The sequence below is a fragment of the Musca domestica genome, unplaced genomic scaffold, assembly GCF_030504385.1.
Source record: "Musca domestica strain aabys unplaced genomic scaffold, Musca_domestica.polishedcontigs.V.1.1 8, whole genome shotgun sequence".
NCBI classification, from domain to species: Eukaryota; Metazoa; Arthropoda; class Insecta; order Diptera; family Muscidae; genus Musca; species Musca domestica.
In genome coordinates this window covers 15,601,919-15,627,237 of record NW_026712409.1, presented here as the reverse complement: position 1 = coordinate 15,627,237, position 25,319 = coordinate 15,601,919, and the positions used below count along the sequence as shown (strand labels likewise).

Sequence of the window (25,319 nt, the reverse complement as noted above, 5' to 3'; positions counted from 1 at the left end):
GAAGACTCTTTGATCTTCTATAAGAAGACCCTTTGTTCTTCTATAAGAAGACCCTTTGTTCTTCTATAGGAAGACCCTTTGGACTTCTATAGGAAGACCCTTTGGTCTTCTATAGGAAGACCCTCTCGTAATCTATAGGAAGACCGTTTGGTCTTCTATATGGAGACCCTTTCGTCTTCTATGAGAAGACACTGTGGTCTTTTATGAAAACACCTTTAGTTTTTTTCTATGATGAGACTCTTTGGCCTTCTATTCGAAGACCCTTTGGTCTTCTATGAGAAGACCCTTTGGTCTTCTTTAGAAGAACCTTCAGTCTTCTATAGGAAGACCCTTTGATCTTCTGTAGGGAGACCTTTCGGTCTTCTATGAGAAGACCCTTTGGTCTTCTATGAGAAGACATTTGGTATTCTATAGTAAGACCCTTTGGTTTTCTATGGGATGACCCTGTGGTCTTTTATAGGAAGACCTATAGAAGACAAAGGTCTATAGAAAGACCCTTTGGAGATCCTTTTCTTCTATGAGAAGACCCTTTGGTCTTTTATGAAAATAGCCTTTAATTTTTCTTCTATGAGAAGGCCTTTGGTCTTCTATGAGAAGAAGACCCTTTGGTGTTCTACTAGAATCCCTTTGGTTTTCTTTGGCCTTCTAGCAGAGCAGGCTTTGGCCTTTTATCAGAAGATCGTTAAAGCTATTAAGAGAAGACTCTTTGGTTTTCTATGAGAAGACAATTTGGAGACTTCGTTTTTCTAGGAAAACATCCTTGGCCTTTTATAAAGGAGACTATTAATCCTCTGTGAGAAATCCCCTTTGTCTTCCTAGAGGAGACCTATTTGTCTTCTCTTTTCTGAGATGGTCTCGTTTTTGACTTTTCAAAAATACAATCCGAATTCTTCTTTTAGCCATGGGCATTGGATAATTGAAGATAATGTCCTCAACAAAAATAATCCATGATAAGAAAAGGACACTTAGGAAACTTACTTAGGTTGCCGGCAATATTTGACTCAATCAAGGTTTTTTGTTTAGGCTGGCAGTCTTTTGCCTTTTTTAGTTTTATTTTCATGTCTTCATGTTCTTCGCCTTCCATTTGTCTGTATTTTTGTGTAACTATCATTGCACGCCATGATAAACAGAAACTATCACCAAACATGAAAAACACTAATTCGAAAAGAAGGCACGTCTGGCGGGCAACCCTTGTAATGACTTATCGAATGTCAAGTGATGTCGTCGTTGGAGTGAATGGTCGACCCAAAATAATAAAAGGCCCAAAAATAAGTACTCAACAAGGCCATGAGAGAGCCAAAGGATTATATTGAATTTATGTATTGAACATTGGAATAAAAAATTATTGAATATTAAATTTTTATGTAATGATGAGGATGGCGTTTTTTCAAATAGTTTGAAAATAAATTTCATGTAATTTTGAGATACACATATATAGGACCACAATTTTTTGGAGTAGAAACATAACTGAGTGTCCTTATTTCATTTGAAAATTTTCTGTTCTTTACTATTTCGTAGTATTTTACTCCGCAATAGATTCTTCGATTTTGTCCCAGTTCCTCTAGTGTTTGATTCCTTTATCGCATTCTCTTTCCAACTTAACTAATTTGCCATAATTATTTTTTCTTTTCAAGTGTTTACCTATTTGTATTTAATTGAACTTGACTAAAGTTTCGAAATTTAGTCATTTTGAAACGATAGTTCATTAAAAGTTTTCCATAACGACCGCCACAAGTCAAATCGTGTCATCAAAACTAGGCAAAAGTTTCATTGCACAACAGCATATAATTGAATGTCGAACAGAGTGAAGATTTGATACAAGTACCCACACACACACGCACACATATGGAGAATTTCTATATTGGATACTCTGGGACCATCTGTGCCACAAATGTATATTAAAACATTTTTGAGAACATACTTGAAAATATTTTTCAAAAAAAAACTACAAAAGTCAAGTAACAAAAGGGCTAAAGACGAATGTGAGACAGGCCATATGTGATACTCTACACCAGTTCAACTGGACTTCACACATTCGATGATTTATAGTTAAACCGTATGGTGAACATTTTTGGAGATAACATCCTTAAAGGACCTTAATTTGGATTAAGGACAAGAATTAAAGAAATTCAATTTTTATTTTTTATATACCCAAATAGCCTTGATCTTACAGCGGCAAGTGTTACAGCTACAGATTTCATTTGTTTAGAGACCTATAGTGAAATTTGATATAAAATGTTATTTTCGTTACGACTTTTTCCCTAAAAGGACTCTAAAAAGGTCAAATTGGCCTTGAATCAAAATAAGTTCAAAATTTGTCGAAAAATATTATTCTGCAATATTTGACTCAATGGATCCGATATTTAATTGATATGGGTTATAGTTACTGCTTTTATTTGTTTGGAGGCCTATAGTTAAATTTAGTGAGGAATATTTTTTCCCTTCAGAGAATCTCACTTCACGGATTCTAGAAGGGTCAAATTGGCACAAAATCAAAAGAAGTTAAAAAATATCGCAAAAATATTTCAAAAAAAAATTTGCCATAATAGGTCCGATTATTTCTCCACATGATTAAAAATTAGGGTTTTTATATGTTCAGTGACTCATAGTGAAATATCATATAGTATAATATTTCCCTTTAGACCACCCCCCTCAAAGGACTTCCTAAGTTTCAAATTGGCACTAAATGGAAACAAGTTCAAAATAAGCCCAAAATCATTATTCTTCAATAATTGACCAAATGGAACCAATTTTTTATGGATACATCATATAGCCACAGATTTTATTTGTTTGGTGACCTATAAGGAAATTTAGTGTAAAATATTTTTTCCTTTAAGAACGTCCCTCCACAGGGACTTTGAGAGGGTCAAATTGCCACAAAATCAAAAAAAGTTCGAAATTACCATAAAAATTTTTTTTTCTCCAAAAGTTTTACCAAAATGGATCCGATTTTTTATACATATGGGTAACATTTAGAGGCTCCATGTGTTCGATGATCCATAGTGAAATTTAGTGAAGTTTATTTTTTCCTTTAAGATTATCCCACTCAAAGGACTCTAAAGCGGTCAAAATGGTCTTGAATTAAAATAAGTTTAAAATTTACCAACAATCATTATTCTGCAATAATTTACTAAATGGAATCAATTTTTTATGGATATATCATAGAGCTACAGATTTTATTTGTTTGGTGACCCATAGTGAAATTTGGTGTAGAATATTTTTTACCTTCATAGCATCTCCCTACAAGATCTCTGAAAAGCTCAAATTGGCACAAAATCAAAAGAAGTTAAAAAATATCGCAAAAACATTTCAAAAAAAAAAATTGCCATAATAGGTCCGATTATTTCTCCACATGAGTAACAATTAGAGTTTTTATATGTTCAGTAACTCATAGTGAAATATTATATAGTATAATATTTCCCTTTAGACCACCCCGCTCAAACGACTTGCAAAGGTTCAAATTGGCACTAAATAGAAACAAGTTCAAAATAAGCCCAAAATCATTATTCTTCAATAATTGACCAAATGGAACCAATTTTTTATGAATATATCATATAGCCACAGATTTTATTTGTTTGGTGACCTATAGTGAAATTTGACGAAGAATATTTTTCCCTTTTAGAGCAACTCCCTACAAGGGCTTTGATAGACTCAAATTGCTACAAAATCAAAAGAAGTTCAAAATTATCACAAAATTTTTTTTTCGAAAGTTTTGCCAAAATGAGTCCGATTCTTTATTAATACGGGTAACAATTAGAGGTTCTATGTGTTCGGTGACCCATAGTGAAATTTTATAAAGTTTAAGCTCAGCCCACTCAAAGGACACTTAAGGGGTCAAAATGGCCCTGAACCAAAATAAGTTTAAAATTCGCCCAAAATCATTATTCTCGAATGATTAACGAAATGGAACCGATTTTTTATAGATAGGTGACCTATAGTGAAATTTGATGAAGAATATTTTTTCCCTTCAGATCGTCTATCTACAAGGACATTGAGAGGGTCAAATTGCCACAAAATCAATAGAAGTTCAAAATTGTCCCAAAAATATTATTATGAACATTTGGAAAAAATAAGGCTAATTTTTTGTTAGTATGGGTAACAATTAGAGGTTTCATGTGTTCGGTGACTCATAGTAAAATTTGATATGGAATATTTTCCCCTTTAGACCACCCCACTCAAAGGACTTGCAAAGGTTCAAATTAGCACTAAATGGAAACAAGTTCAAAATAAGCCCAAAAACATTATTCTGCAATATTTGGCATAATGGATCCGATGTTTTATTGATATGGGTTATAGTTACTGCTTTCATATGTTTGGTGACCTAAATTGAAATTTAGTGGGGAATATTTGTACCCGTCAGAGCATCTCTACAAGGACTCTAAGAGGGTCAAATTGTCACAAAATCAAAACGAGTTCAATATTGTCGCAAAAATATTATTCTGAAAATGTTTGCCAAAATTGGCCCGATTTTTTGTTTATAAGGGTAAGAATTAGAGCTACCACGTGTTCGGTCATAGTAAAATTTGAGGCACTATATTTTTTCCTTTAAGATTACGCCACTCAAAGGACTCTGAAGGGATGAAATTGGCCTTGAACCATAATAAGTTCAAAATTAGCCCAAAATAATTATTTTTACAATAATTAACCAAATGGACCCGATTTTTTATGGATCATATAGCCATAGGTTTATTTTGTTCGGTGACCCATAGTAAAATTTGATACAAAACATTTTTTCAATTAAGACCATTCCGCCGAAATGATTGAGAAGGGGTCAATTTGTCCCTTCATCAAAATAGGTTAAAAATTATGACGAAAATGTATTAATCTGCAATATTGGCCCAAATGGTGACGAATTTTCGTAGACCAGTTTTATGGTTACGGGTTAGATTTGTTTGGTGACCCTTAGTGAAATTCGATCTACATTATTTTATCCCTTTGTGCCATCCCCCTCGAAGAACTTTAAAGGCTTCGAATAGGCACCACATTGAAATAAGTTCAAAATTATGACGAAAACTTAGTATTCTGTATTATTACCCGGAAAGACCAAGACATTTGCAAATTTTATACCTATCAGTTTCACTTGTTCGGCAACCCATAGTGAAATTTCGTGAAGAATGTTTCAAATATTTTTCAAAGAACCCTGAAGGGTTCAAAATGACCTTGAATCGAGATAAGTTCAAACTTAACCCAAAAATAATACTTTGCAAAAACTGGCAAAATGGGCACGGTATATCATAGACAAATTTTATAGCTACAGATTTCATTTGATCTATGACCCCTAGCGAAATTCGATACAGAATATTTTTCCCCTTAAGACCATCTCTCAAAAATCTTTCCGAAAGGCTCCAACTGGTACTTAATAAAAAAAACTTAAAAATTATGACGAAAATTTATTAATCTCCTATAATTACCCATTTGGCCAGAATATTTAATTGGCAAATTTTATAGCTACGAGTTTCATTTGTTCGGTGACCCATAATGAAATTTCATGTAGATTATTTCTTCCCTTAAGACCATCCCTCGCAAAGAACTCTAAAAGGGTTAAATTGGCACCAGATCAAAATTAGTCCAAAAAGCGATTATTCTGAAATATTTTACCTAATGGGACGGATATTTTATGGATATTTCTTATAGCTACAATGTTCATTTGTTCCGCGGCACATAGTGAAATTTTACGTAGAATATTTTTTGCCTTAAGACCATTCTGCTCAAAGGACTCTGAAAGGGTCAAATTGTGCCTAATTCGGTAAAAGCTCAAAAATTTTGCTGGAAAACTAATTATTGTATATATGTCCAAATGGGGGGCGATTTTTTTTTTCTTTGATTTTTAATTTCTCAATAGGGTACATTGCAGTTGACACCATCCAGGTATAATCCTTTCCACTTGGGGGGCTTTGAAACTGTATTTTATTTTCAAGTTAATAACATTTAAAAAAGTAAATAAAAAACCCCCCATTTAAAATGTTAAAAGTTAAACGATTTTCAACACATTCCCATGCGATACACAACAACACACACACACTAAAACATACATATATATATATATATGTATGTATAAGTGTAAAGCTGCAAATTGTTATATGTATCTCTCTCGTGCCCTCCAACTGTATGTTAACATTATTTCGATTTACCAGTCAATTTCTTAGGAAATCTTTTTTAGAGTGTTTTTTTTTGCGGTAAACCACAAATACTTTAAACAAAAAATGAATATAAAAAAGGATAAAAACCCTCAAACAATGCCCTTACAACAGCAAAGCCATGATTGACACACGTAGATGAGACAGCCATGCCCAACTGGCTGACTGACTGGCTGACAGCTTTAAGTAGTTTAGCATAAAAGGCATTACTGTGGCTCAGACCGAAAGCAATAAATATATCTGTAACAGCCACAATATAAAGCAATAAATGACATTTGAAGAAATTTATCTGAAAATCCTCAAAAAACCAAAAATGGAAAAATATTTTAAAAAATCGATGACCTGGACTTAAAGAATGTGAGAGGGAGAACGAAAAAGAAAGTGTCAGCTAAATTATTAAAGAAAAAATAATGCAAGTATCCTTGAATGAAAAATATTGTTGAAAAATCCGCGATCGGTGCTTGAAAAATATTGTTGAAAAATCGGCGATCGGTGCTTGAAAAATAATGAAAACAAATATTCTTTAAAAATCCTCGATTGTAGATCCTTGAAAAAATATTCTTTAAAAATCCACGTTTGTAGATCCTTGAAAAAATATTCTTTAAAAATCCTCGATTGTAGATCCTTGAAAAAATATTCTTTAAAAATCCACGTTTGTAGATCCTTGAAAAAATACTCTTTAAAAATCAGCGTTGATCCTTGAAAAAAAATTCTTTAAAAATCCACGTTTGTAGATCCTTGAAAAAATATTCATTTGAAAACCACGTTTGTAGATTTTTGAAAAAATATTCTTTAAAAATCCACGATTGTAGATCCATGAAAAAATATTCTTTAAAAATCCACGTTTGTAGATCCTTGAAAAAATACTCTTTAAAAATCCACGTTTGTAGATCCTTGAAAAAATATTCTTTAAAAATCCACGTTTGTAGATCCATGAAAAAATATTCTTTAAAAATCCACGTTTGTAGATTTTTGAAAAAATATTCTTTAAAAATCCACGTTTGTAGATCCTTGAAAAAATATTCTTTAAAAATCCACGTTTGTAGATCCTTGAAAAAATATTCTTTAAAAATCCACGTTTGTAGATCCTTGAAAAAATATTCTTTAAAAATCCACGTTTGTAGATCCTTGAAAAAATATTCTTTAAAAATCCACGTTTGTAGATCCTTGAAAAAATATTCTTTAAAAATCCACGTTTGTAGATCCTTGAAAAAATATTCTTTAAAAATCCACGTTTGTAGATCCTTGAAAAAATATTCTTTAAAAATCCACGTTTGTAGATCCTTGAAAAAATATTCTTTAAAAATCCACGTTTGTAGATCCTTGAAAAAATATTCTTTAAAAATCCACGTTTGTAGATCCTTGAAAAAATATTCTTTAAAAATCCACGTTTGTAGATCCTTGAAAAAATATTCTTTAAAAATCCACGTTTGTAGATCCTTGAAAAAATATTCTCTAAAAATCCACGTTTGTAGATCCTTGAAAAAATATTCTTTAAAAATCCACGTTTGTAGATCCTTGAAAAAGTCTTCTTTAAAAATCCACGTTTGTAGATCCTTGAAAAAATATTCTTTAAAAATCCACGTTTGTAGATCCTTGAAAAAATATTCTTTAAAAATCCACGTTTGTAGATCCTTGAAAAAATATTCTCTAAAAATCCACGTTTGTAGATCCTTGAAAAATATTCTTTAAAATCCACGTTTGTAGATCCTTGAAAAAGTCTTCTTTAAAAATCCACGTTTGTAGATCCTTGAAAAATATTTTTTAAAAATCCACGTTTGTAGATCCTTGAAAAAATATTCTTTAAAAATCCACGTTTGTAGATCCTTGAAAAAATATTCTTTAAAAATCCACGTTTGTAGATCCTTGAAAAATATTCTTTAAAAATCCACGTTTGTAGATCCTTGAAAAAATATTCTTTAAAAATCCACGTTTGTAGATCCTTGAAAAAATATTCTCTAAAAATCCACGTTTGTAGATCCTTGAAAAAATATTCTTTAAAAATCCACGTTTGTAGATCCTTGAAAAAATATTCTTGTAAAAATCCACGTTTGTAGATCCTTGAAAAAATATTTTTTAAAAATCCACGTTTGTAGATCCTTGAAAAATATTCTTTAAAAATCCACGTTTGTAGATCCTTGAAAAAATATTCTTTTGAAAATCCACGTTTGTAGATCCTTGAAAAAATATTTTTTAAAAATCCACGTTTGTAGATCCTTGAAAAAATATTCTTTAAAAATCCACGTTTGTAGATCCTTGAAAAAATATTCTTTAAAAATCCACGTTTGTAGATCCTTGAAAAAATATTCTTTTGAAAATCCACGTTTGTAGATCCTTGAAAAAATATTCTTTAAAAATCCACGTTTGTAGATCCTTGAAAAAATATTCTTTAAAAATCCACGTTTGTAGATCCTTGAAAAAATATTCTTTAAAAATCCACGTTTGTAGATCCTTGAAAAAATATTCTCTAAAAATCCACGTTTGTAGATCCTTGAAAAAATATTCTTTAAAAATCCACGTTTGTAGATCCTTGAAAAAATATTCTTGTAAAAATCCACGTTTGTAGATCCTTGAAAAAATATTTTTTAAAAATCCACGTTTGTAGATCCTTGAAAAAATATTCTTTAAAAATCCACGTTTGTAGATCCTTGAAAAAATATTCTTTTGAAAATCCACGTTTGTAGATCCTTGAAAAAATATTTTTTAAAAATCCACGTTTGTAGATCCTTGAAAAAATATTCTTTAAAAATCCACGTTTGTAGATCCTTGAAAAAATATTCTTTAAAAATCCACGTTTGTAGATCCTTGAAAAAATATTCTTTTGAAAATCCACGTTTGTAGATCCTTGAAAAAATATTCTTTAAAAATCCACGTTTGTAGATTCTTGAAAAAAATATCCTTTAAAAATCCACGTTTGATCCTTGAAAAATTATTTGTTTTAAAAATCCACACTTGTCTTTCTGAAGGTCCTTATTTTGTTTTTTAATCCAACTTTGATGTTCCGAAGGTCCTTAAAAAAAATTGATCACATGGCCATTGAAACCACTGAAGCTTCTCGGAATTCCTCCCACACCATACACCTGCTCGAGGCTAACAATCCGACCGACCCACCCCATTATGGAATTCCTTTTAATTAATTGCTTTGCATATATAATTTATGTGTGTGTCGTTGTGTTCCATTGAAAGCACTAACCGTGAAGGATAATGCTCTCCTTCCATGTTTACGTATGCCGAAACAATGTGTAAATGATTTATAGGTGTGTCTCGAATCCAAACAAACTTGACATCATATCCTTAACATTGAGAATGAGGTTTGTTTGCGAAACGCAAACAAAAAACATACGAGCTAAAAAAATTGCATTGACATTTTGGCAAAAGAAGGATTTGAATGACGAATGGAAGAAAACGATTGCGAACATCTATCATTCGTTCAATTTGCTGGGACAAAGTGGGGGAGTGCCAGAGTTTAATTAGTGTCAAATTTCACAAAAAACAAAAAGGAATGATTGCATTACTCTGTTACAAAAAATCTTTTTTTTGACAATTAATTTTATAAGGTATAGGAAAGGTAAACAGTATTTTTGACGTCAGGAAATAAGGAAGGAGGTAAGGATATACGAGAGGTCTAAAAGTATGGATATGGAAATCACGATTCAAAGTCCCATAGTCCCTGAAGAAATATTTAAAAAAATCAACGTTTGATGGTCCCTTGGTCCTTGAATAAATATCCTCAGAAACTTCAAGTTTATTGATCCGGAAATCCTTGAAAAAATATTTTGGTAATCCCGGTATTGTTGCCCTAAAAAAAAAAATTCGAAAAAAAAATTTTAACATTTTTTCCTAAAAATTAAAAAAGAAATCAAAATTAAAACGAATTTTAAGGACAAATAGTTATAGCAGTCTCAATTTTAGACTTTTTTATTTAACACCTCTATGTTTGCCAAAATTATTATTATTATTGAAAAATTTTTCTTAGAAAGTCCCCCTTTGGAGATCTGTTGCTCGTTGAAAAATATTCTTTAAAAATCCTTGGTCCTAAGGGAAAATATCCTTAAAAAAAACCCGTTTGAAAGACGGATTATCCTTGATTTTTTTTTTAATCCACGTTTTGTGGTACTTAAGGTCATTGAAAAAATATTCTTTAAAAATCCAAGCTTGTAGATCAGTAGGTCCCTGAAAAAATATTTTTTAATAATCCATGTGGCATAGGTCTTAAGGTCCTTGAAAAAACATTTTTTAAAAATCCAAGCTTGGAGATCAGTAAGTCCTTTAAAAAATATTTTTTTAAAAATCTACATTAGGAGATCCTTGATAAAATTTTTTAAAAAACCCGTATTGGGAGATCTGTGAATTTTTTTTTTTTAATCCAAGTTGTGAAATCCTTGATAAAATATTTTTTAATAATCAGCGTAGTATAGGTTTTATGGTTCTTAAAAAAATTGTCTTTAAAAATCCACGCTTGGAGGTCAGTAAGTCCTTGAAAAAATATTTTTTTTTTTTTAAATCTACGTTGGGAGATCCCTGATAAAGTATTTTTTTTAAGTCGTGTTGGGAGATCTTTGAAACAATATTTTTTAAAAATCAAAGTTGGGAAATTCACGTTTGGAGATCCTTAAAGAACATTCGATAAAAATCCAAGTTTGGAGGTCTGTTGGTCCTTGACAAAATATTCTTTGAAAATCCAGCTTTGAAGGTTTCTATGTTTGCCAAAGTTATTAGCCTATATTTATTTGGAGAGAAAATACTAAAAACTATCCCTCTTTTATGTTTCACCCAAAAACACATTTAAAGTAATCACAAGAAGCGATACCCATTTAAACATCCTAAATATCCTTCTTTTCCATTGCTTCGCTTTTAAGGTAAACACTCTCGACGGTGTTCACTTCAAGAATTCCAAATGGAATCCTGAAATGAAGGAGTTTCATGGAAGCAAATGTAAACAACACAGCAGCATCTGAGAAGCTAAAGACATGTGAGTGTGTGCGTGTGTACGTGTGTATGTATGTTGATGGCTTCAGTGAAATGGACAATATCTTATTCCGAACTGTTGTTTTGTATACAAGACAGATACAAAGAAAAAAACAACAACAACAACCTTGATGGAGGTTTGGCTTTAATATTCTTTGCTGAGTTTTATGGAAATATAAAGTGCGGAATCTTCTCAAGACAAAAGAAGAGATTTTCTGCATACTCGCATGGCTTCAAAAGACTTTGAAAAAATCTTAAAAATCCTTGCAAATAAAAAGTCCTTGAAAGAATCTTCCTGAGTGCCACATCAGAGGTCCTTGAAAAACTCCAAGTATTCAAAAGACGTTCCTTAAAAAATCCTCATTTGGTGTTCTGATGCTCCTTAAAAAGTATCGTTCAAAATCCACGTTAGGTCCTCTAAAATGTTTTAAAAAATCTATGTGAGGTCCTTGAAAAATTACAAAATCCATGTAGGGTCCCTGGAAAAAATATTGTCATATTCACGTTAGGCTATGTTAGGTTAAAAGATGCACAGTTGGTCTAGACTTAATTTTTTGACTTGTGGCTAACTGAAGAATGACTGCTACGACTATCAAAAATTTACATAAGGTCCTCCAAAAAATTGTTAAAAAATTAAAATTATGTCCTTGAAAAAATGTTTTCGGAAAATCCATGTTAGGTCCCTCAAAAAATGCATGTACTTTCCATGAAAAATTATTGTTGGATAATCCACATTGTCCTTGGAAAAATACTTTTGAAAAGATTTCCTAATGTATAGGTTAAATATCAGCATTAGATTCTTTAAGATTTACGTAAGGTCTGTGAAAAATATTGTTTAAATATCCCCATTAGGTCCTTTAAAAAAACATATTAGAGTATCCACGGTCCGGTGATACTCGAAAAAATACCGTTGAAAAATTCCAGTTAGGTCCTTAAAAAATATTGTCCAAAATCCAAGTTCATTGGTACGTCCGATGGTCCTTGACAAAAAATACTTAAAAAAAATCATCTTTGGGGATATGGCGGCCCTTTAAAAAATATTCCTATGAGTCTGAAGGTCCTTGAAAAAATATTCGTTAAAAAGCTACGTTTGGAGATCTGTTGATCCTGGAAAACATATTCTATAAAAATCTAAAATTATTTTCAATCATCGTTTGGTCTCAAAAACCATTTCCTTTAAAAATCCTCGTTCGGTCCTTTAAAAATATTCTTTAAAATCCACAATTAAGGACTGATGATCCTTGAAAAAAATATTCTTTAAAACTGCACTTTATTGGTCCTTGAGAAAACAGTTTTCAATCCACTTTTTTGGCGTTTTGGTCCTGAAACATATTTCCTCGTTTGGTCCTCGAAAAGATATTCTTTAAAAAATCACGTTTATTAGTCGTTTGGTCCGTGAAGAAATATTTTGAAATATCCTCAAAAAAATATTTTGTAAAACTTCACGTTGGGAGAAATATTTTTTTAATACACGTTTAGGGACCCTTAAAGAACATTATTTAAAAATCCAAGTTTCGAAGACTTATTATCCTTGCAAAAATTTACTTTGAAAATCCCCTTTGGAGATCTGTTGCTCCTTGAAAAATATTCTTTAAAAATCCTTGGTCCTAGCGGAAAATATTCTTTAAAAAACCCAGTTTGGAAGACTTATTCTTTTTGATTTTTTTTCTTAAAAAATCCACGTTTTGTGGTACTTAAGGTCATTGAAAAAATATTCTTTAAAAATCCACGCTTGGAGGTCAGTAGGTCCATGAAAAACTATTTTTTTTAAATCTAAGTTAGGAGATCCTTGATGAAATATTTTTTTAAAAAGCCGTATTGGGAGATCTTTGAAACAATATTTTTTCAAATTTCAAGTTGGGAAAAAAATATTTTAAAATAAAATATGTTTTAATAATCCACGTTGTGTAGGTCTAATAGTTCTTGAAAAAATATTCTTTAAAAATCCACGCTTGGAGATCAGTAAGTCCTTGAAAAAAAATATTTTTTATATCTACGTTAGGAGATCCTTGATAAAATACTTTTTTTAAAGCCGTGTTGGGAGATCTTTGAAAAAATGTGTTTTAAAAACCCAAGTTGGGAAATTCACGTTTAGAGATCCTTAAAGAACATTCGATAAAAATCCAAGTTTGAAGGTCAGTTGGTCCTTAAAAAAATATTCTTTGAAAATCCTTGATCCTTGAAAAAGTAATTTTTCAAAAATCCACGTCTGGAGGACTGATGATCCTTGACAAAATATTCTTTGAAAATCCACCTTTGGAGGTCTGTTGGTTCTTGTAAAAACATTCTTTAAAAAATTCACGTCTGGAGGACTGATGATCCTTGACAAAATATTCTTTGAAAATCTACCTTTGGAGGTCTGTTGGTTCTTGTAAAAACATTCTTTAAAAAATTCACGTCTGGAGGACTGATGATCCTTGACAAAATATTCTTTGAAAATCTACCTTTGGAGGTCTGTTGGTTCTTGTAAAAACATTCTTTAAAAAATCCACGTTTGATCCTTGAAAAAAATATTCTTTAAAAAATCCACGTTTGATCCTTGAAAAAATATTCTTTAAAAATCCACGTTTGATCCTTGAAAAAATATTCTTTGAAAATCCACGTTTGATCCTTGATAAAATATTCTTTGAAAATCCACGTTTGATCCTTGAAAAAATATTCTTTGAAAATCCACGTTTGATCCTTGAAAAATATTCCTTGAAAATCCACGTTTGATCCTTGAAAAAAATTCTTTAAAAATCCTCGTTTTGTCCTTAAAAAAATATTCTTTAAAATCCGAGTTTGGAGGACTCTTTGTTCTTGAAAAAATATTCGTTAAAAATCCTGGTTTTTCCTTGAAAAAATATTCGTTAAAAATTCTGGTTTTGTCCTTGAAAAAATATTTTTTAAAAATCCACGTTTGTAGATCTTTAATAAAATATTCTTTAAAAAATCCACGATCCTTAAAAAATATCCTTTGAAAAATTCACGTTTTATCCTTGAAAAAATATTTTTTAAAAATCCATGTCTGGAGGACTGCTGATCCTTGAAAATATTCTTAAAAAATCAACGTCTGAAGAACGGATGATCCTTGAAAAAATATACTTCAAAAATCCACATTTGATCCTTAAAAAAATATTCTTTAAAAATCCACTTTTGATCCTTAAAAAATATTCTTTAAAAATCCACATTTGAAGACCTGTTGGTCTTTGAAGAAAAATTCTTTAAAAATTCAAGGTTAGAGGTCAGTAAGTCCTTGAAATAAAAATCCGTTTAAAATCCACTTTTGGTGGTCAGTAGGTCATTGAAAAAATATTCTTTCAAAATCCACGTCTGGAGGTATGAGTTTGTCCCCGAAAAAGTATTCTTTATTCTTTAAAAATGGTCTCCTGGTCCTTGCTAAGATATTCTTTAAAAAATTCCGTATTTACAGATTCAATAATCCTTGATTGATTTTCACTCCCAAAACAAAAGGACCTTCTTTGCTTTTGTCACACTCCCTTTAAATGATTTTGTAATGATAGACAAAACCACAATGCCTCCTTCGATGTCAATCGCAGTTGGTTGACATCTCCCATCGTAGCCTGAGACACAATAAAGGCTGGCCATTCATTAAAACACGGCATCATTAACAGTTTGATCCTTGGACTTGAGGTTGTCAAAATGATTCAATTGTTGGAGTGCCGAGATGTCATCGGTGACGCTGCTGCTGGGAAAGTGACACAACATTTTTTCAATCTTATTCTCATTTGCGAGTTGGTCACAATGATGAATGGCTTTTCGTAGAATTGGAAAAAAAGCAAATTAAAGATGATGAAGGGGGGTTGGAGGGAGTTTGTCGACAGAAAATATGAAGAGAGGGATATACATGTATTTCGTTATTGAAAGTAGAGTGAATGGGGAAATTGAGGAATGTCTTTGAGTTTCTTTGTTTTTTTTTTGGCAGGGGGGGAGGTGATTCTCTTCCTCTCCTTCTAAGTTTCGGTCTAATGTAGTTTAACAAAATTTTAAAGTTTTATCCACGCATAGACCACTTACTTTAAATATTTGATATTCCAAACATATTTAGTTCCAAAAGTACTAAATTCAGTACTTCTAGGGACCTTTTGGTACGAACTTTCAAGAATTTAAAAATATTTCACGCCAAGCACCCATCGCAACCTTATCGTCGAAATTCAATATTTTTGCTTTAAAAATACAAAATTTTGGTACGTGGGTTTTTGGCCCACTTTAATACCTTTTAGTACACAATTCTAAACACCCAGGTGTACCTCAACAACACACATTATTACAGATATCCATGTCAAATTTCCAGATTTTTTCCTTCAGTCGTTTTGTCTTGGCGTTGATGAGGCAATTAGTCACTCACCTTTTCCCCAAACTCACACCACGTGTTCTTCGACTGCCAGGTGCAGTAGCTGAAAAGAAAGAAAAAATAAAAATAACTCAAACGCTAATTCAACTTATTAACTGTGTAATTATTCATTTGCCGGGCGAAGAAGAGCGAATGACAGATGTGTAAGCACGTGTAATTTGTAATGTCAAATAGTCCTTTTATTTGAATTTTAATTTATTTTCAAGACATTTTTCATTTCAAACTTTCTTCATTCGTTTTTGTTGAATTAGACAACAAATGAACATGTTGGGAAAGAACAAATAAAGCGGGTGCCCCTAGGTATTGTTTGGCACTTGACATGGAAATGAATGAGATGTCCTCATGGGAGAGTTAAGGGTGGATGTTTTTTTTCAAATATTTTTTAAGGGTTTTAAAACATTTTTGCCCAACGACCAACAGACCATCAAACATGGATTTTTTAAGAATACTTTTTCAAGGACCAACAACTACCAACATTTTCAAGGACCTATAGACCAAAAAAAGTAAATTTTTAAAATATATATTTTCCAAGGACCTTTATTTAAAATATATTTTTTTTAAATTTACATATATAGACCAACAAACGTGGATTTTTTAAATATTTTTTTTTTCAAGGACATTTAGACCAAGAAACGTGGATTTTTTAAATATATTTTTTCAAGGACCTTTAGACCAACAAACATGGATTTTTTAAAATATATTTTTCAAGGATATTTGGACCAACAAACTTGGACTTTTTTTAAATATATTTCTTCAAGGACATTTAGACCAACAAACTTGAATTATTTAAAATATTTTAAAGAATATTTTTTCAAGAATCTACAAATGTGGATTTTTAAAATACATTTTTTCAAGAATCTACAAATGTGGATTTTTAAAATACATTTTTTCAAGAATCTACAAATGTGGATTTTTAAAATATATTTTTTCAAGGATATTTTGACAAACAAAATTGGACTTTTTTTTAATATATTTCTTCAAGGACCTTTAGACCAACAAACGTGAATTATTTAAAATATTTTTAAAGAATATTTTTTCAAGGATCTACAAACGTGGATTTTTAAAGAATATTTTTTCAAGGATCTACAAACGTGGATTTTTAAAGAATATTTTTTCAAGGATCTACAAACGTGGATTTTTAAAGAATATTTTTTCATGGATCTACAAACGTGGATTTTTAAAGAATATTTTTTCAAGGATCTACAAACGTGGATTTTTAAAGAATATTTTTTCAAGGATCTACAAACGTGGATTTTTAAAGAATATTTTTTCAAGGATCTACAAACGTGGATTTTTAAAGAATATTTTTTCAAGGATCTACAAACGTGGATTTTTAAAGAATATTTTTTCAAGGATCTACAAACGTGGATTTTTAAAGAATATTTTTTCAAGGATCTACAAACGTGGATTTTTAAAGAATATTTTTTCAAGGATCTACAAACGTGGATTTTTAAAGAATATTTTTTCAAGGATCTACAAACGTGGATTTTTAAAGAATATTTTTTCAAGGATCTACAAACGTGGATTTTTAAAGAATATTTTTTCAAGGATCTACAAACGTGGATTTTTAAAGAATATTTTTTCAAGGATCTACAAACGTGGATTTTTAAAGAATATTTTTTCAAGGATCTACAAACGTGGATTTTTAAAGAATATTTTTTCAAGGATCTACAAACGTGGATTTTTAAAGAATATTTTTCAAGGATCTACAAACGTGGATTTTTAAAGAATATTTTTTCAAGGATCTACAAACGTGGATTTTTAAAGAATATTTTTTCAAGGATCTACAAACGTGGATTTTTTCAAGGATCTACAAACGTGGATATTTAAAGAATATTTTTTCAAGGATATACAAACGTGGATTTTTTAAATATTTTTTTCAAGGACAATTAGGCCAACAAACGTGGATTTTTTTAAATATTTTTTTTAAGGACATTTGGACCAACAAACGTAAATTATTTAAAAAATATTTTTCAAGGACATTAGGACCAACAAACGTAAATTATTTAAAAAATATTTTTCGAGGACATTTGGACCAACAAACGTGGATTTTGTAAAATATATTTTTTCAAGAATATTTAGACCAACAAACGTGGATTTTTTTAAATATATTTTTTCAAGGATATTTTGACCAACAAACTTGGTTTTTTTTTTTAAATATATTTCATCAAGGACCTTTAGACCAACAAACGTGAATTATTTAAAATATATTTCTCCAAGGACCTTTAGACCAACAAACTTGGGGGTTTTAAAATTTACTTTTCAAAGACGTTTAGAGCAACAAATGTAAATAATTTAAATTAAATTTTTCAAGGATATTTGGGCCAACAAACGTGGATAATTTAAAATATATTTTTTCAAGGAAACAAACTTGGGTTTTTTAAGGAATATTTTTTTGAAGGACCTTGAGATCAACAAACGAAAATTTTTAAAATCTATTTTTTCAAGGACCTTTAGATCAACAAAGGTGAATTTTTTTTTAATCAATTTTTTCAAGGACCTTTCAACGAAAAATATTTTTTTTTTTGTTTTAAGAATATTTTTAAAGGACCATCATATCACCAATCTTGGAATTTGAAAGAAAAATGTTAAAGGACCAATAGATCAAGAAACATCATATCAACCGAAATGGATTTTTTTAAGGAATAATTTTCAAGGACCTTCGGACCACCAAACGTTTGAAAAATCTTTAAAAATCCACGTTCCATCCTTGAGAACCTTTTTTTAAATCCACGTTCGATCCTTGAGAACATTTTTTTTTAAATCCAAGTTCGATCCTTGAGAACATTTTTTTTAAATCCACGTTCGATCCTTGAGAACATTTTTTTTAAATCCACGTTCGATCCTTGAGAACATTTTTTTAAATCCACGTTCGATCCTTGAGAACATTTTTTTAAATCCACGTTCGATCCTTGAAAACATTTTTTTAAATCTACGCTTGGAGATTCTTGAAAAAATATTCTTTGAAAATCCACGTTCGTAGATTCTTGAAATAGTATTCTTTAAAAATCCCCATTTCGTCCTTGCAAAAAAATTCTTTAAAAATCCCCATTTCATCCTTGCAAAAATATTCTTTAAAAATCCACGTTTGTAGATCCTTGAAAAAATATTCTTTAAAAATCCACGTTTGTAGATCCTTGAAAAAATATTCTTTAAAAATCCACGTTTGTAGATCCTTTAAAAAAATATTCTTTGAAAATCCACGTTCGTAGATTAGTGAAAAAGAATTCTTTAAAAATCCCCATTTCGTCCTGGCAAAAATATTCTTTAAAAATCCACGTTTGTAGATTCTTGAAAAAATATTCTTTAAAAACCCACGTTTGTAGATCCATGAAAAAATATTCTTTAATAATCCACGTTTGTAGATCCTTAAAAAATATATTCTTTAAAAATCCACGTTTGTAGATCCTTGAAAAATATATCCTTAAAAAATCCACGTTTGTAGATTCTTGAAAAAATATATTCTTTAAAAATCCACGTTTGTAGATTCTTGAAAAAAAAAATCTCTGAAAATCCACGTTTGTAGATCCTTGAAAAAATATTCTTTAAAAATCCACGTTTGTAGATCCTTGAAAAAAATATTCTTTAAAAATCCACGTTTGTAGATCCTTATAAAATTTTCGCATACACTCTTAAAGTCATAAGAGTTTGCAGAAAACTCTTACTTTCTCCTTTCGAATTTTTCGCACTTTCAAACTGAGTAAAGCCAAGGAAAGAATATTAACGCCATACTGTTGCCATTGTTGTTTTCGTTGTTGTTGTTTTTGTATTTGTCTTGTGTACAAAACAACAGTTCCGTATGAGATTTTGTCCATTCCATTGAAGGCATCAACATACATACACACCTACACACACACCCTCATATGTCGTTAGCTTCTCAGATGCGGCTGTGTTGTTTACATTTACTTCCATGAAACTCCTTCATTTCAGGATTCCATTTGGAATTCTTGAAGTGAACACCGTCGAGAATGTTTACCTTAAAAGCGAAGCAATGGAAAAGAAGGATATTTAAAGGATGTTCCTTGTGGTTACTTTCAATGTATTTTTGGGTGGAATATAAAAGAGGGATTGGTTTGGTATTTTCTCCGCAAATAAAGGTAAGCTTTTGTCGTCAAACAAAAATTTTTGAAAAATAAAGATTTTCTTAGGGAAAATGTTGAAACAACATCGGATTACCAAAGGTAATTTTTTTTTTTTTTTTAAATATTTTTTCCAATCAACCTACAGGCCACCAAACGGATATCTTTTAACATTATTAATTCAAGGACCAGCAGGCCAACAATCAAGGAATTTTTAAGAATATTTTAAGTACCAATCGCCAACCAACAAGGAATATTTAGGAATATTTCTTCAAAGACCATCACACCGGTAAAGGTTGACTTTTAACAACATTCTAGATCTAGAGTGAATTTTTGGAGATTTTCTCAATAATCAAAAATCATTTTATTACAAGGACAAAGTAAACAAAATTCTTTAAATGCTCAACCGGAAATTTTTATACCCTCAGCCATATGGCTACAGAGGGTACATATCATTTGATATGGTCAAAACGTGCCTCATCGAAAGTTAAATTTAAATATTTGAAGTCGATCTAGGGGTGTCCATCCATCCTTCTGGCTGGCTGATGAGCACGGTAACTCTCGGAGGAAATAATCGACTTAGTCGGAACTTGGTACATCGTAATATTATTATCAAACTTATATCGAGTTCAGAGATGGACAATTTCGGTCCACTCCTTCTGGTAACTACCCCAAAAAAAGGTCGAAATTTCCAAAAAAAAAAAATAAATATTTTTTTGCAGCACAGAAAGAGAAAGGATAATCCGTTCTTGTTACAACTTTGCAAATCCTAACATTTGCATCCGTGCTAGGTCAGGTGCGAAAATGGACAATATCGGTCCACTCCATCAAGTACCTCCCCTACAAAGGTTCAAAATTTTGAATAATTACAACTCTTATAAAATGTGATGTAAGAATCCGATTGTCTTCAAATCACACCACAACATTTTTTTTTAACGCAAGGTCTGTTGTGAGGATGGAATATATCGGAATACTCTTTCTGGTACCTTCTCCACAAAAGGGTGAACATTTCGAATATCCATGAGGCTCATAAAACGCGAAATTAACATCCGATTTCATTCAGACTTAGTACATCTTAATATTTTCATCAATACAAGATCTGCTATAAATATGGTAGAGATTCGACTATTCCTTTTGGTACCTCCCCCAAAAAGCGTTAAAGTTTTGAATAATCAAAACGATCCGAAATTAACATCCGATTCTCTTTATATTTCACACATCCCATTATTTCTACTAACAAAAGATCTGCTATGAATAAGTAATGTATCGGACCACTCCTTCTGTTGCCTCCCCCACAAAGGGTCAAAAATTTTAATATCCATGAAGCTTCTAAAACGTGAAATCAACATCCGATTCCATTTAGACTCTGCACATCTCAATATTTCCATTAACACAAGATCTGTTATAAAGATGGTAGAGATCGGACCATTCCTTTTGGTACCTCTCCCACAAAGGATCCAAATTTTAAATAACCAAAACGCTCATAAAATGCGAAATGAGCATCCGATTCCTTTACACATTTCAATTTTTTTTACCTACACATGATCTGGTGTGAAGATGTAATATATCGACCCACTCCTTCTGGTAACTCTCCCACAGAGGGATCAACATTTTGAATAATTGTATCTCTCATAAAATGCGAAACAAACGTCTGACTCTTTTTAAACTTCACACATTCCAAGATTTCTAGTTATACAAGATCTGGCATAAAAATGGAATATGTCGGACCGCTCCTTCTGGTACTTTCCCACAACAACGGGTCAAAATTTAGAATAGCCATAAAGTTCATGAAATGTGGAATAAGTATCTGATTCTTTCTAAAATTTACACATCCCAATATTTTTCGTAAAAAAAGGTCTGGTGTGAAGATGCGATATATAGGTCCACTTTCTCTGGTATATCCCACACAAGGGGTCAAAAATTTAGAATAGTCATGAAGTTCGTCAAATGCGAAATAAGCATCTGATTCTCTCTAAACTTCATACATTCTAAAGTTTCTATCAACAGAAGATATGGTGTGAAGATGGTAGATGTAGGGCTACCCCTCTCGGTACCCCCCCCCACAAAGAGTCAAAATTTTTAAATAATTATAACCCCTCACAAAAGGTGAAATATACATCCGATTCTTTCTAAACTTCATACATTCTTATGTTTCTATCAACAGAAGATATGGTGTGAGGATGGTAGATTTAGGTCTACCCCTTCTAGTACCTTTCCGGAGTCAAAATTTTTGAATAATTATAACCCTCACAAAATGTGAAATTAGCATTCGATTCTCTTCCAATTTCTCACATCCAAATATTTCTTACAACTCTAGGTCTGATATGAAGATGGGAACGATTGAACCACTACCATTGGTACCTACCCCACAGAGTGTCAAAATTTTTAAAAATTATAACTCCTTTAAAAGCAAATTGAGCTTCTGATTCCTTTTCCCAATATTTCTATCAATTCTAGTTCTGGAATGAAAACGAAATTGATGAGATCACTCCTTCTGATACATTCCCCACAAGGGGTCAAAATTTTTGAATAATTATAAGTCTCCTTACACAGGTCAGCGATTTGCTTCAAACTTCGTGTTTCTCAATATTTAATATTTGCATAAGTCATATATCCAATGAAAATGTCAGACCACTTTTTCTCTCTATCTTGTAATCCCCCCAAAAGTTCAACATTTACCAAAACACCACCTACAACACTCCCCCCCCCTCCCCTATTGAAAAAGAACAAGTTAAAAAGCAGTAAATTCGGCCGGGCCGAACTTTGAATACCCTCCACCATTTGGAACAAATTTGCAAATTTTCAAAAAAATAAAATCCTTAAAAAATTTTGTTAAAATTTTAAAAATACCGAATACAGCCGTTATATTGGGGTCTATACGACGTGGACCTACATAGGCATTGCTTGTCATAAGCCATTACCATATTCAAATTCGAAACTTGAAATAAACGATGAATAATGTAGCTAAAATCATCAAAATATCGTATACAGGGAGGGAGGGAGGGAGGTATGTATATCGGAGCTGTGCGAAGACCTGGACTAGCTTAGACAATTTTCTGTCACAGGCTGTGGCATCCATTACGAACTTCAAATATGACAACTCAAACAATTTCAGCGGGTATTGTACCTAAAATCGTGAAAATACTGAATATAGGGAGGTACTAATATATGGGGCCTATACGAAGACCTGGACCTGCATAGACAATTTTCTGTCACAGACTGTAGTTCCCATTACGAACTTCAAATACCAAATTTGAAACAATTTCGGTGAATAATATCGCTAAAATCATCAAAATACCGAATATCGGGAGGTACCGTATTATGGAGGCTATATGAAAACGTGGCCCATTTAAAAACTGGAACCTACCTACTGGAAAAATTAACATGTATGCAAAATTTTAGCCTTCTATTTCAATTCGTTCGAAAGATAGCGTAATTACAACAGACAGACAGACGGACAGAAAGACGGAACATCTGTCTATCTGTCCGTCTGTCTGTTGAAATCACGATACAGGCCACATTATTTGACGCAGAGCGTCAAAATTTAGCAGAATAATTTGTATTGTGCCTAGGATTGTTGGTATTGAAAATGAGATATATCAGTCCACGTTTTGGTATAGTCCCCATAGAACGGTACCTCCCGATATTCAGTATTTTGATGATTTTTGCCACATTTTTTCAAAGATTTGTCTGAAAATTGGTATTTGTAGGTCATAGTGGGTCCTAGTTCGCGTGGCGAAACTTTGCATGTAAAGGTCCACGTTTTGGTATAGCCCCCATATACCGGTACCTCCCGATATTCGGTATTTTGATGATTTTTGCCACATTTTATTCACGGATTTGTCTGAAATTTGGTATTTGTAGGTCATAGTGGGTCCAAGTTCGTGTGGCGAAACTTTGCATGTATAGGTCCACGTTTTGGTATAGCCCCCATATACCGGTACCTCCCGATATTCGGTATTTTGATGATTTTTGCCACATTTTATTCACGGATTTGTCTGAAATTTGGTATTTGTAGGTCATAGTGGGTCCAAGTTCGTGCGGCAAAACATTGCATGTATAGGTCCACGCTTTGGTATAGCCCCCATATAACGATACCTCCCGATATTCTGTATTTTGATGATTTTTGCCACATTTTTTCACGGACTTGTCTGAAATTTGGTATTTGTAGGTCATAGTGGGTCCTAGTTCGTGCGGCAAAACATTGCATGTATAGGTCCACGTTTTGGTATAGCCCCCTTTATAACGGTATCTCACGATATTCGGTATTTTGATGATTTTAGCGTCGTTATTTACCGGAAATGTTACAAATTTCGCATTTGAAGTTCGTAATGGATACTACAGCCTATGACAGGTCCACGCCTTCGTAAAGCCCCCACATATAGCTGTACCTCCCGATATTCGGTATTTTGATAATTTGTGCCACATTTTTTCATGGATTTGTCTAAAAATTGGTATTAGTGGGTCATAATTGGTTCTAGCGTTTCCATTACCCTAAGTTAGAGGGCCCGGCCCAGGCGAAATTAATATTTTTTTACTCGTTTTTTTTTTTTTTTTTTTTTTTTATTCAATATTTTTTTCCAGGAAGCTATTTTTGTCGGTCTTTTTCAATTTTGTTTTATTATTTCCCACACATTTTTATTATTTAAAAATAGACTTATTATCCTGCCTGTCCTGCCTGCTGCTTTCACAACGCTCTTCCCTTTGTAATCTGCAATTGTTGCATTAATTCCACTATTAAATGCAGACCACCGATTGGTGGTTAGTACAACTGTCATATCCTGAGAAAAACATGTAATTATTCGAATTATTTGCCATCACTGCTGTTCGCAGGCGGAAACAAATGGAAAATATTAAAATGACAATTCTAGGAATTTTTACAATTTATTTTCCAATCAATCAAATTTATTTTCAATTTAAAAGCAGCTCTGGTGTTTTGTGTAAAGTTTAATAATCGTTGAATATCAATGGAACATGAATGGACATGCATGCAATTAAATAATGAATTGAAAATTGAAATGCCTTCCATTTCCATTGAATTTTGTAATTTTTGAAAAAAAAAATTATATTTCATTAGTCGGTTTTATTTCGATTAAACAAAAGGTTGTTGGTGGAAAAAGTTGATTGTCCGATTCTGGAAAGTAAATAAATTGATGGGGTTTAAAGGTCAAAAGGAACAGGGTGAGATGAAAAATCTGCAACCAACTTCAGACTGCTGTCACATCTAAGCCACTCGTCCGACAGCTGTTCAAAATTATTCCAGTGGCAGCTCATTATATTGTTTACAAGCCTACAAAAGCATTTTGGTGAGAATTTTCCGGAAAAAAAGTTATTCTTGATAGAATTCAAGCGTGATGGTGTGATTTCTTTATATTTGGCTAGAAACTCCCACAAGTGGCTATTGTTGGAGCACTCCAGTATTTAAATGTGAATAGATCTTTTGTGTCTCGTACCATCGCTCGTTACCCTGATACTGGTAGCGTAGCCCGACATATGTCAAGGAAGCGGACGGAAGAAAACAGCACCATCAGCAGAAAAGGTACGAAAAGTAAAGAAGGGACTTGACCGAAACCCCCGACGCAGTGGTCGAAAAATGGCACGTGAGCTGAACATATCGAACATATTCCATTCGCAAATATTGAAAAATCAGCTCGGGGTAAAGCCCATGAAATTCCAAAAAGAGTTGCTTTGCTTGGCCGAAAGTGGTGAACTGCCGAATTTGGTTTTCGTTTTCTCTGATGAGAAAATATTTGATGTCCCGCAGTTTGTAAACAAACAAAA

General features: G+C 32.0%; 1 protein-coding gene across 1 annotated transcript in view; it reads right to left on the bottom strand.

The window, feature by feature from the left end:
• LOC101899842 (G-protein coupled receptor dmsr-1) overlaps positions 1–25,319 on the bottom strand; it is a 455,946-nt gene that overhangs the window by 242,252 nt on the left and 188,375 nt on the right. The window contains exon 3 of the mRNA XM_059130806.1: positions 15,454–15,502. The gene's annotated coding sequence lies outside the window, so the exon portion shown is untranslated. The remainder of the gene's footprint in view (positions 1–15,453; positions 15,503–25,319) is intronic.